This window comes from Eulemur rufifrons, chromosome 19 (assembly GCF_041146395.1).
Source record: "Eulemur rufifrons isolate Redbay chromosome 19, OSU_ERuf_1, whole genome shotgun sequence".
Classification (NCBI taxonomy): Eukaryota; Metazoa; Chordata; class Mammalia; order Primates; family Lemuridae; genus Eulemur; species Eulemur rufifrons.
In genome coordinates, this window is record NC_091001.1 from 20,981,424 (window position 1) to 20,994,877 (window position 13,454).

A 13,454-nucleotide genomic window follows, 5' to 3' on the forward strand; every position below is an offset into this window, starting at 1 on the left:
GACAGGTTGAACAAGCAAGGATAACCTTGGCTTTGCTTTAAGTGGTCTCAGACTACCCCAGGCTTTTTTCTCTGAGTGAAGGCAAAGGAAAAAGAAAGAGATCAGAAGTGTGCAAGGCCACCAGGCTCAGATCACACACTGTCCCCTTCACCACACTCTATTGGCTAAAACAAGAGACAAGGCAACTGAGATTCAAGGACTGGGGAGATAGACTCAACTATCTCATCCACTGGCAGAAGTTGCAGTCACGTGACAAGGGAAGTGCGTATAAGGAGGGACAGAGATCTGGAGACATCTTTGTGATCAGTCTGCCACCGAAGATCTACATGCCTCATTAGTTTTTCTTGAGGTTGAGGGAGATGCTTGTAAGACCATGGGCTTCCTTTTTCTCGATGAGACTCAAGCTGCTACTTGAATGTGCTCAAAGTGTTACCATTCAACCTGCCCCTGAAGCAGATTCAATTCTTTAATGGCTAATTCCACATTCTGTCCTTTGTGTGCCCTCTTAGTTTCTTATCTTCTAACCCAGGAAATGATAGATCAGTTGATTTGTGCCTTTGTGTCTATAATGAGCAGAGAAAAGAAAAGACATTGGGAAGTTCGTAGGAAGCAGATATGTGGAGAAACTTAAAATTGAGATATCCTTTGGTTTGCCTCTTTCTGAGTGGCTTTGTTTTTTTTTTTTAAGGCAAAATCTAGAAGAAAGTAAAGTCTGGGGACGTATTTTTTGGTTTGGGAAGGATCTAACTAGGTGTGTGAGGACATCTGGGGGAGGGGACTGAATGGAAGTGCTGATCTGGGGTATTGGAAGGCACGAGAAAGAAGGCCCTGATCAATAGCTATTTTTCAAGTGCGTAGCATAATTTGTGTCAGGCTGCTGAAATGAGTTAGTGCTTCATAGTTAATGGCTGTGAGCACATTCCTTTATCGCAGCACTCTCCAAAATGTTTGCCATCAACAATTCTAAAAGGCTGTGATTGACTCCCAGCCAGCGTGAGTAATGCACTGGAACTCCGTGAGCCGGGGCCTCTTCTCCGAAAACCTTCCCCTCGGACATCATGTCTCTGTATTTACATCTCCGGCTTGGCTGCCCCTCAACTCATCCGGTACTCTTGCCATCTTGTTTGAGTATCACTCTTTTTTCAACATTCCCTTCCTTCATCTGGGGCTTTCCTGGTTCCCCTTGGAGCCCTTTCTCACCCCCAGGAAGGCATCATTCCCTTGCTATTCCAACAGCACAGGCATCGCCTGGGCGCGTACAGGGTGCAGCGTTCCAGACTCGCTCCAGACCTACTGACTCAGAGTCTGCACTGGAATAAGGTACCCTGAGGGGAGTCTGAGAAACAACACACTCCTCCCAGACATTGACTTTCGCCCTCTGCTATTTCTGTTCCCTCCCCAGGCTCTGTTTCTCTTACCATAGGTCAGAAAATGCTCCCCAACTTTGTATCACTCTTTATGAGTGACCCCTACATGTGAGGAGCTGAAAATAAGTCCCATTAAAAGATACTTTCCTTCAAGGTTGCCTGTTTGCTTTGGTGATTGGAAGCTGGTGGTGGCCGTTGGGTTTTCTTACTCTGTAAAGCAGGATGAACCACAAGGTCTGAAAATTAGACATTTCCAAAAGCAAAGGCCACGCCGTCTTACTCTCACTCTGCTCTAATGTTCATTAAGCCTTTCTGCCAGAAGAGTGGGTGCTGCGTGTGATTTGAGGCATATGAGAAATGTGCTCCGATGTAAATAGCTTCCACGTGAGTGAGTGATATCCATTCACTGCGTGCTCACCACGAACCACGTGCCATCCACGTGCGTTGCACGTCCACGAGGTGATTTAATCAGCACATCAGCCCAATGAAGTATGATCCCCATTTTCCAGATGAAGAAATTGAGGCTCAGGAAAGGAAAGTAAATTGCCTAAAGTCACACCGGTGGTAAACTGCAGTGCTTGAAAGAGGCTGCATTTTTAAGTACTACGTGATTTCTCCAACTGGAAATTCCTTTCCTCAGCTCTAAAAGACTTTTTCTTCAGGGTTCACCAGGCATGTATTTTTGGGGACAGGTGTTACACTAAACACGGTGCTGACCTTCCTCCACACCTGGGCACAGGTAGATTGAGTCCCCCTTCCCCACCCTCTTCATTGTCTCTTCTGAATGCCGCCTGCCTCCAGCTTGACGTTCATCCTGATACTTTATGACAAAATGTCATCTCTCTCTGAATGGTGTTGCCTGGGGTCCGATACGAGCTTTCCTTACTTGTGGAATTACCTGGCACCCACTCTAACAAGGACGATCCATCCTTTGCTCCCCTCTGCTCCCTTTGCCCTGCCTGGCACAGTGCCTGGCACATCACAAATAACACGTATTTGCTCAGTGAATTGAATCTGAGCTGCTCTCTCTCTGACAGGGACCTTGGGAATGTCAGAGCCCGGGTGAGGGGAGGGGAGGTTATTGACAGAGGAGAATTTCCCCACACAGCTTATTTCACGCTTTTTACCAAAGACCAGCCCAGATTTCTCCTGCAACACAGCCCACAAAGAACCACGGCTGCAGGAATGACGGGTAGGAGATAGAGTATGTCATAAACCCCTAGAGCCACCCTGGCCAGGCCTCCCACAAAAGGGGACCCTACCCAACTTTTAAGGAGCTTTTGCTTCTTAAAAATCTCCCTAGTGGAACTCGACTAGGGAAGAAAGCAGAAAACATTTAAACCTTCCTCTTGGAAAGCCATTCTGTCTTTGGTTTTTCGGTATGTCTTCAAGTGATGTGGGTCTATTTTTAATACTCGTGAGACATGATGTTGTAAGGAGAGCTAAATATAGGGGCCACATCCCCCTTTCTTCTAGTCATTGGCCTTGATCTTCCTGGGAGGAAAAGAACACGCACACAAGGTTGCACCCCGGAGTTGTGACGTTTGCCCTGACGGGCCCTGCTGAAAGGAAATTCATAAATGCTGTGTCGGAAATAAAGATAATGAATGGATTCTTTTTTGGAGAGAACGTTAAGTGGGAGTTTATTTATGTTAAACCTCCCCTGTCTGCTGAAGCCTGCGAGATAGTTCCTCTTGTTTTCCTCAGGGTCCTTTGGGGACAGCAGTCAGCCTGTGTTACTAGAGTAAGCCTCAGCATCCTACCAACGGAATCCAGAGGAGCAGGACACTCAGCCAAAAATAACACACGACATCAAAGCAGCAGCTCTAATTCCGGTTCGTTTTATACTGACGAGGCTTTTTTTTTTCTTTTTTAAAGAAGGCATTAGGTGCATCTTAAAAGCAAATGACTTTGTGAGTACCCATTGGACCAGAAGGGGAGACGAGGGCTTCTTACAGCAGCTGTGAGCCCCAGGGCTCTGTGCTGGAGGGCTCTGCTCTCCATCCTGTGTGCCCTGCCCTGCCTTTGTGTATCCCACACACCTTCAGGCTCCGTCACTGCCATTTGTTTTGGGTGGACCCAGGTATTAGCAGCAGCTGGGATGTGGCTTGGAGAAGTCCCTGGGGTGAGTCTTAACTCTGGTGCCAGGTGCCAACACCACCTTCAGCCTGTTTTTGCAAAGGCTGATGAGGAAGGAAAGGCAGTTGGGAGTGCGGCTAACAGAGGAGGCTCTGGAACCATCCACTTGGCCTACGCTCCTCCCCTTTAAAGCCAGGGGAACTTTGGAAAGCTATTCTTCTTTTCCGTGCTTCAGTATCCTTATCTTTAAAACGGGGATGATGATGATATCCTACAGAATTGTTGTAGAGATTGAAGTGAGTGGTGTGTATCAGATTATCAACATCTTCGAGCCTCTGAGTTGACCACTGTAATTCCCTGGGTGAGGCCAGGGAATTTTCTGGAGCGGTGGCATGATTTCATGTCCCTGGTTCGATATATTTACTATGCTTTAACAACCATCCAGGGGGCGGACTTGGCTTAGTTTTGTTTCTAAATCTGTTCACAGTCCTGATTCCCAGGGTTGTTTTCAGTAGGGTGACAGCCTCAGCTTCAGATGAGAATTCACATCTACAAGTGTCGCATCTGTGCTCCATGTGCGCTACCTCTTGGAGAAGAGGCCTCCCACTCTCTGCCTCCCCTGCCATTCCGCAACGAATAAGAATAGCCCACAACCCGTGCCTAAGGGCTGGAGCTGCAGCTGGAAATATTTGAGGATTTCTTCTAATGAGGTAGAAATCGAAAGTTCTCAGGTTGCACTCTTTCTGCCCAAGTCCAAGAAATACAGTCCCCGCCCAATCCCTAACCCTTCCAAAAGAAGCTGCACTTGTGCCTCTCTTTGCTGTTAAATGCCCTTTTAACAGCATTTAACATCTCAGCTGATCTCCAGGTGTCCTCCCTCTGCAGGGAACCTTTGGAGAAACTGGGCCTCAGGAACTATTCAGTGACGGAAATCTAGCAGAGGAGAGTTTATTAGCCTGTGCGGACATCGGTGTTTTGTAGGTATCCATGGATATTTGAATCTGGAAATGAGTCTGAAAAGAAGAAAGGAATCCATAGGTCAGAGTACCATGAGGTATTGTGCCTGGTACTGTGGTCTGCATTGGTGTAAAAACATTTCAGAAATGATTTTATTTAAAAACACTACCACTATAAATGTAGTTTTGGTGGTGCCCACTAAGGGTGGGGCAGGGTCCCCAAGCTGCTTTTCTCCAAGGACACTATGCAATATGAGTTGAGCTATATCAGGGCAGTGTTTGGGATGGGGTGATCCCTGAGTCAGGCAGGCATATTCCCCTCTCCAGAGCTCAGGTACCACTTGCAGCTGCCATGATTTGCCTCCGTGGCATGAATGTGTTTTCCCCATCTCTCAATTGTTAGTATCCAGCACCATACCTAGCACATAGTAGGTGTTTAATTTGTGCTTTATGAATCCATGAACATATTCTGGGGCAATAAAATGATGTAAAAACATGCCTTTGTATCTGTTTATTCATGCAGAAAGACATTTATCTTGATTTCTGTTACAGGACTGAATATATCTATGATGACAGTTTAGGACTCAGAAAAATATTTGAATTTGAATTCTGAAATCCAGTTTGGTCTGTTTGTAAATTTATGGTTATTTTTAAAAAATGGATACATTATAATTGTACACATTTATGGAATATCTGTCACATTTTAATACATGCATATGATGTGTAATGACTAAACCAGGATGATTAGGATATCCATCACCTCAAACATTTATCATTTTTTTGTGTTGGGAACATTTTTGAAAGGAACACTTAAAATCTAAAATGAAGTAAATTAAAGAAATCATGGAATTTGTTTCTCTGCCCTTACCACCTCTCTGAAAGTGTTAAACAAATGTATGCTCAATTTCATGGTTGATGGGTTAATACATGTTCTACACCTGTAAATTACAGTTTATTTGTTGTAGAACCTTAAAAAATTACAGCTGTTTAGATAGAAGCTAGGAAATTAAATTCAGTTTTTATTTTGTAGTTCCTGTCATAATACTCTCCTGGAAAAAAAAATGAACAGCCATGTTAGTCACAAGTGGCCTTACCTCTAAATTATATTGTTTTTGTGGTTTTAAGCCAGACCCTCGATGTTACTTTAACTTGGTTTTCATGGTTTAATTTATTTTAGTTGGTAAAGATTATTCATCACTCATTTAATTCCAAGGTTATCTATTGATTCTTTTCTCCTCATTTGGTATTTTCTGACATTTTGTGGCACTCAATATTGATTTATACAAAATCAGTCATCTGAATGTCCGGAGGAGGCGTTGTTCACTTGTCATCAGCTGTTTTTCAGAACTAATAAGTGGAATGGCCACGTATGTCACAGGTGTTGCATGATTTAAGGGCTGGAGTCCTGCCATTTCACACCTCCTGGATCATTCTTATAAAAATCCTTGTAGAATTTTGAAAATGTGATCACTTAGAAGGTTCTCCAGAGGTATTAGCAAGCAGTTGGGAGGGAGGTTTAATTCGTCCTCGTAATGTTTATAAGTCATTCTTTATCTAATCCATTCTAAACCTATGCTTTAAGTTAATAAATAAATATAATACATAAAGTTTGCTATGCAAACAGACCTTCAAGGTAAGTCTTCCTAGCCTGTTGCTTCTTAGACTTAAGGACTCAGTCTTGTTAAAATGCAAATGCAATTCTGTAGGTCTAGAGTGAAGCCTGAGAGTCTGCATTTCAGACAAGCTCCCGAGTGATGCTGATCCATATGCTTTGGATCACAAGGCTTTGGAGCACCTTCCAGCCAAATTGCCATCTTAATTCCCTCCTGTTTTGAAATTCTCAAACCGCACCTGAGGTTTCCCTCACATTACGATGTTGGTATCAGAAGTGAATGGAGAGGGAAGAAATGCCTCTCCCTCAATTGACGTTTTATAACAGCCATCAGAACCTAGTTCTATGCTACAAGTATACAAACCAATTGGGTAGTTCTAATAAGCTGCAATCAAAAGATTTTGGTGTCTTATAAAGTCAATTTTCATGGAGTCTTTGAATTCATATTTTCTAAATTAATTTGTGCCTGCGGGAGTTTGGCAATGCCCCACCTCCTCTCATGTAGCCTCTTCTAAGTTTCCTCTTGTCCCATCCTTATTCCTTGCCTGGGCTCAAGCAGTCTTGTTCTCCAAGCTGAACTGGAAAATAACTTGTAACAAAACGTCAGTAGATAAGGGCTTTAGGTCATCCCTTTCTAGGAGTATTTGCAATTTCGTAGGCAAAAACAGAAAAGTTTTTAAAACCAAAAGATATGACTGGTGGAATTTAGAGACTGCTGGGGGACTTTTGGGGAGCTGGAGGGGAAGAGGTTTCCAGCCTGCTTCGAATATATCATATAGTCTATTTCTCATTCAGCTTACTCATAAGATCTGCCTTCCTGCTCTACTCATTAGTCTATTGGTTATATTTCTGGGGGCTTATGACTTGAGATGGTCTTTAAAGAAAACTTTTTGCAGAAAGTATTCTGTAATTCATCTCTGCTGTGTTGGACATTTGCTAAGGCACTGCTCTGTGTCTCTGGGCTCTCTGATGCCCAGGATATCATGAATCCAGGAACGGGATATAAACATACTGGAAAGGTGAATATTATTTTTATACTGAATTGGGAAGGATGATGTATGGAATGTCTTCACCTGGTTGGACTTAGATTTCATTCTTCGCAAATCCTCGACAGATTCATATGTAGAGAAAAATTGAGGTTCTCTTCTATATGTTGTTTTTTATTACATTATTTTGCTTCGGGCTCAAACATATCAAAGTAATTCAGACACTGTGGATGAAATCATCTGATTTCCATCAATAAGTGTCTACTAAATCTTTCCGATTATAGTCAGTTGGTATTATCACATAGTTATAGAAAGACATGGTAATGCCGTGCAGTAATTAATTGGCATCTACATGGCTCAGATTTATATGAAATTTAACGTTTATAGCTATAGCCAGGCTGTTTCTCACTTAAGTGATGTAAGTACACTTAGGTATTGAAATGGATTCGGTTTTTTGGTTTGAATATTGGAGTCTATTGCTTTCTATCTCTGCTCATTATGTGTAGGTTAAGAAAAACTTCTTCTTGGTTTACCATGTTCTTTTTTATAACAGAAATGTTCTTATTCCATACACTTGAAAATGGTAGTTGACTGACTAATCACATAAGTTGATTAAATTGGGGAATCATAAATCATATACATGCATGAAACATTTGACTTTTGCTTAAAACACATAAATGCACATTTATTCACCACTATTTTGCTGTGGAGCTGAGGCCTCTTCTCTAAGTTTGGGTCCAGAAAGTGGAGTTCCAAAGTGTTTGCTGTGTAAGCCACATCCCTAAAGGAACCTCTACAAATATCAGCTTCAGTTTCTTTAAAATGAATTAAGAATTTAAAGACAGTGACCAACAACCTGAGTGCCAAGTCTGTGTAGAATCTGTAATTCCTGCCATCCCATGGCAATGTTTTGAAAAGCAACTTTTCTTTAAGGTCTTTCCAAAGCATTTGACTTGTTTCATAAAAGCAACAACTCTCTTTCCATCGGAACTTATATTTTATAGATATAACTAATTAAATCATGAAATTATGTTAATAGGTACAACTGGCACAAACAGGATTGGGAACAGATACAACTGAATCTTGGTAAGCACACAACTCAGCTACATGGGTCCCAAAGGACAAGAGCACACTAGAAAGTATTCATTCTACAGCCACCAGCGTTCTATTGGCCACCAAGTCATGGGTGTCACTATAGAGATATTTTACAGAGAAAATGATGAGCATAATTATTCCAGTAAAACAGTGAACTGAAAACCAATACTATATTTCCCCCCTTCTGGTATATAAGGGCTACAGTGCCAGCATTCATATTTTTAGCTTTATCAATACTCTTATGACAGTGATTTTTTGTTTCTTTGTTTTATTATAGAGTTAATATACAGACACCTCTGGTGGTGTGGATTAGATGCGTGATTAGAATTTGTTGGTAAAGCAAATTTCTGAAGATAAATACCTTACTATTTGCATCTAATTAAAAAAGAAGCAAAAACAGAAGTTTGTGGGAAAATAATGCCCTATTTGAGTCTGGGAAAATTTCATTAAAATGAATTTAAGGTGGGAGTGTATAATGATGTAGGCAGTAGGGACTCATAAAAATTCTGGCATGGATGTTAAGTTTGAGTGTGTACAAAATCCCATGGGTCGGTGAAAGATCATAGCATTTCTTCCCTGCCTGGGGACTCCATGGCTCTGTACTTATTTTTTTCAGTGTCCTCTTGCACCTGCCACCATATGCTTCTTTTTGTTTTCTCCTCTAGACTGAGTACATCTAACAGAGCAGGGTATATTGCAATCTGCCAGCACTTAGCACTGTGGAGTGCATGTTTTAATTCACCTGGAAAACTCTTTATTTTCTAGTCTTTTGATTCTTAAAATGAAGTATTAACTCATTTTTATTCTGTAAGTTAAAGGGATTTTCCTTAAAAATCAAAGGAGGACTGATTGATGCATTTTGTATAGATTTTTCCTTTTTTATTTTCATACATAACTTTTACATAAGGAAAATGTTACAAATTCTGAAACTCTTTTGATTTCTTGTTAGTCAGCATATTCTTAATATGCTGCTTATCTTGGGGGAAAAATAGTAGGTAAGGAAAGGGCTTTCCATTACTTTTTGGCATCAATTTGATATTAATTTCCATATGGTAGGCAGGCAGCTTAACCACCTGACTACAGGCTCACATTCCCAGTGCTCTGAAAGCGTATTGTTTATTTTGAGGATAGGGAGGGTAGATAAAAAGTATTTGTAAGTACCTAGTTTCCTCTACTTAAAGATTACGTTCTAGCCATACATTTTATTTTATTTTAAATTTTATTTTATTTTTAGTTCAGGGTATATTAGTTTGTTAGGGCTGCCCTAACAAATTACTAAGAAATGGATGGCTTAAAGTCAAACAACAGAAATGTATTTTTTTGTTGTTGTTGAGACAGAGTCTCACTCTGTTGCCCAGGCTAGAGTGAGTGCCGTGGCGTCAGCCTAGCTCACAACAACCTCAAACTCCTGGGCTCAAGCGATCCTCCTGTCTCAGCCTCCCGAGTAGCTGGGACTACAGGCATGCACCACCATGCCCGGCTAATTTTTTCTATATATATTTTTAGCTGTCCATATAATTTCTTTCTATTTTTAGTAGAGATGGGGTCTCGCTCTTGCTCAGGCTGGTCTCGAACTCCTGAGCTCAAACGATCCGCCCACCTCGGCCTCCCAGAGTGCTAGGATTACAGGTGTGAGCCACCGCGCCTGGCCAACAGAAATGTATTGTCTCACAGTTCTGTCTATGGCCGTGCCACCCTGAACGCGCCCGATCTCATCTGATCTCGGAAGCTAAGCAGAGTCATTCCTGGTTAGTACTTGGATGGGAGTTCTGGAGGCTAGAAGTCTGAGATCAAGGTGTCAGCAGAGTTGGTCCCTTTTAAAGGCTGTGAAGGAGAATCCGCTCTCTACCTCTCCCTAGCTTTTGGTGGATTGTTGGCAATACTTGGCAGTCCTTTGCTTGTGGATGCATCAGCCTGATCTCTGCCTTCATCTTCACAAGGCATTCTTCTCGTGGGCATCTGTCTCTGCCACCAAATTTTCCCCTCTTTATAAGGACACTGGTCCTATTGGATTAAAGCCCACCCTAATGACCTTGTTTTAGTTTGATTACCTTTGTAAAGACCCTATCTCCAGAAAAAGGTCACATTCTAATGTACTGGGGTTAGGATTCCCATGTATATTTTGGGAGGATACAAGCTAAGCCACCGCACACGGCATAGTTGTTAGCACTTGCATTTGAAAACGTTTTTTAAAAAGAAGAATCTCCCAGTGGTTCCCAGAGCAGGTTCAAGTTTGTATGGTGTTAAGAGGTACAAGAGCTTGAAATGAAAAATTTTGATTTCTTGAAGTAATCAGTGTCATGATTTGGCCAGAATTGTTATCCATACTTTCTTTCCACTTTATTTTCATAGTTGATCCTTCATTTAGTGAAACCGTGTAACAAAGGCAGAAACAAAACTGATTCCTTTTTGATTGCTTGACTTAAGAATAGTGGATAAAATCTATATTATTTAATAAACTCTTGGATTCATGTATGTTCTCATTATGTTTATAATTTGGAGTCACATACTTTGTTTTATCAGCACTGAATTCATACTGAGCTACATTTCCTATTTAATACTTCACGTTGCTTTCATTAATTTCCTTGCTAAGTGATCAGTAGCATTGAAGTTATGCTATTCTGAGTTTGCATTCTGAGATGGAGGGACACTATATTATTGAATGTTTTTACTCTTTTTAAAATTCATATTTCTGCATCATCTGTAGAAATTGCCACACTTAATGCTACTATCTTATAAGCAGGAAAAACCAAGACTGCAAAAGAAAGAGGAAATAGTGGGGTGTGAGAGGCATCAGTAGAACAGACTGGGATAGTAATGGAATCTATTTCAAATAATATTGCAGGCTTACCCAATGCTGGAGATCTGTGCTCTAGCTAGATTATTTCATTTTATTTTTACAGCAGCTCTGTAGTGAACAGTGTATTGCTCATGATAGGCTAGGTTATGCTGTGATAACAAACAACCTAAGAAGTTTATTTCTTGTTCACATAATGCTTTGTGTTGGTCCAGGTGACTGTCCAAGGCAACTGCTCTCCATGCATTGGCTAAACATTCTTGTCTGCTTCGATGGTGAAGTGTGTCTTATCAACACATGCTTCTGTAATCACTGCGGTAGAGGAAGAGCAGCCTGAGAGCCAAGTGCCAGTGATTAAGGCCTCCCCCTGGGAAGAAATGCCCATCATTTCTCTTACATTTCCTTGGTCAAAACAAGTTGTGTGGTTATGCCTAATTTTAAGGGAGTTAGGGAAATGCAGTCTGCTGTGCTCCAGGAAGCAGAGAGGCATGAGATACTGGAGAATAATATACCTGAGACTATAATCCATACTTCCTCTTTGCAGACATGGAAACCAGGGTTCAGAGAAGCTGAATAACCTGCCCAGGGACGCAGAGTTAAAAAACCATGTTAGAAAATAATGGAACTGCTTGTCAAATCTAGGTCTGTTTGTCTTCAAAGACTATGCTCCCAGTTGCTTTGTGCGCTGTCTTCCATAAGAACAGATTAAACCATGTTGCTGATGATTTGATTCAAATGGTAAAACTAATTGCTCCCAGTTTTCCTTATGAGGTGCTGTTAATAAAGATTCAGAGGAGATGAGGAAGAACCAGGTGGTTGGTGAGGCTTCTCAACTGGGGAAATTTCCTGGACCCTTGCTCCTCTGGCCTTTCTTACACTTCAGAAGAACATCAGAGAAGCATCTGCATATTTCCAATAAAACAGAGGAACCAAGGAAGTAAAGAAAGGGTTTTGCATTTGTTTGCTTTGCTAAAGATGAGGTGGAAGGTATAGTCTTATGATTATTAAAAGGATAATAATGGCAAGTTAGGTTTGTGTAGCAATTTACAGGCTATAAAACACATTCCCATATAATCTGCAGGTAAGAGTGAACCTAAGTGTAGTAGTTGACTGTGAGGCTGTATCAGAGAGGTGTGATTGTCGAAAGAGACAATGGGATCTGAGACTGCATCAACCAAAGGGCATTGACTAACATAAAGTAGAACTTGGAATCAGATCTGGGCTAACTCCTGGCCTCATTATCCATGCAAATGTCTTCATCTCTTTTGGATGCTTCATCTGTAAATCAGGAGCATAATGATGACTTCAAGGAATGTTTGTAAAGGGTAAGCTAGATAAGGTTAATAAAGCACTTAACACAATGTTGGGCACCAAGGTCCATGCTCAGTAAATGCTGGTTGTTTTTGTTATTACTATTACGGTTGATGTTGTGACAGTTTTTCAAGCAAGGCATGTGATTATTTGGCTCTATGTGCAATGATAGATCCTAGCAGGGATATTATAATCACTTCTGGGAGCATTAGAATGCCTTTTGAGGCCAGCAACCAGAATGGGGAAATGCTCTGAAACCATCTTACACAGTTTGCTGAAGGACCTAACAATATTTAACCTGGAAAATAGATACTTTAGTAGAAGCGTGAGGGCATGGGGCACCACTGTCTTTGGATCTCTGAAGGGTTGTCCTGTAGAATAGGCTTAAGTCTTATTCCTTATGGAATTCAGAAGCAGTGCATCCATGGGTAGAAGTTGTAGGGAGAGGATATCAATTCATTCTGGGACAAAGTTACCAACCACGTAACAGGATTGTTTTGGGAGATACTGAGTTTGCTGTCATTGGTGGTGTAGGCATTGTTTACGTGAGTATTGGCAGGGTAGCAGGGATTCAAGCAACAGGTGAGAGATTAGATCAGAGAAATCTTAGCTGATACTCAATACTGTGCTTTGTCATTCTAATCCTGGGTGCATCTGGAGAGCCTTTAAAAGCTTACCAGTGTCTTGGGCCCTACCTTAGACTAATTAAATCAGGCTTTCTAGGGGTGGGAGGCGTGCTTCTGAACAGCAGGAGAGAGTATCCTTCTGTGTGAGAAATGGTAAAGAAGAGAAAAGAGTTTGGTTGGGTTTGGCTTTGTCGAGGTCCAAATTTTGAGGAGTCCCTCCAAACTGATCATTTTGGATGCTAATTTGAGAATAAGATTGAGGTCCATGCTCAGGTTGAAATCCTGGCTGCAGAACATCTTATGGGGGTAGGAGAGAGGGATTGTGGATGCTCAGGATTCAACTATGGGAATGAGTCTATTTCCACGCAAAGGAGCTTGCTATTATTCATGTTTACTGGCTGCTGAGTGATTCATATGGTGCTTTTTGGGAGAGATGTATTCAAATGAAATGTGTTGCTACTATGTAAAGTAGTTTATTTCTTCTAGGATACACCAGCCCACTGATACAACTCTGCAGAACAGTGCAAATTCTGCTGTGTGTGTGAGTGTGTGTGTGTGTATGTATGTGTGTTGGGGCAAGGAGAAGATGGGAGCGCACATAGAAATGCGAATTTCTAGAGCATAG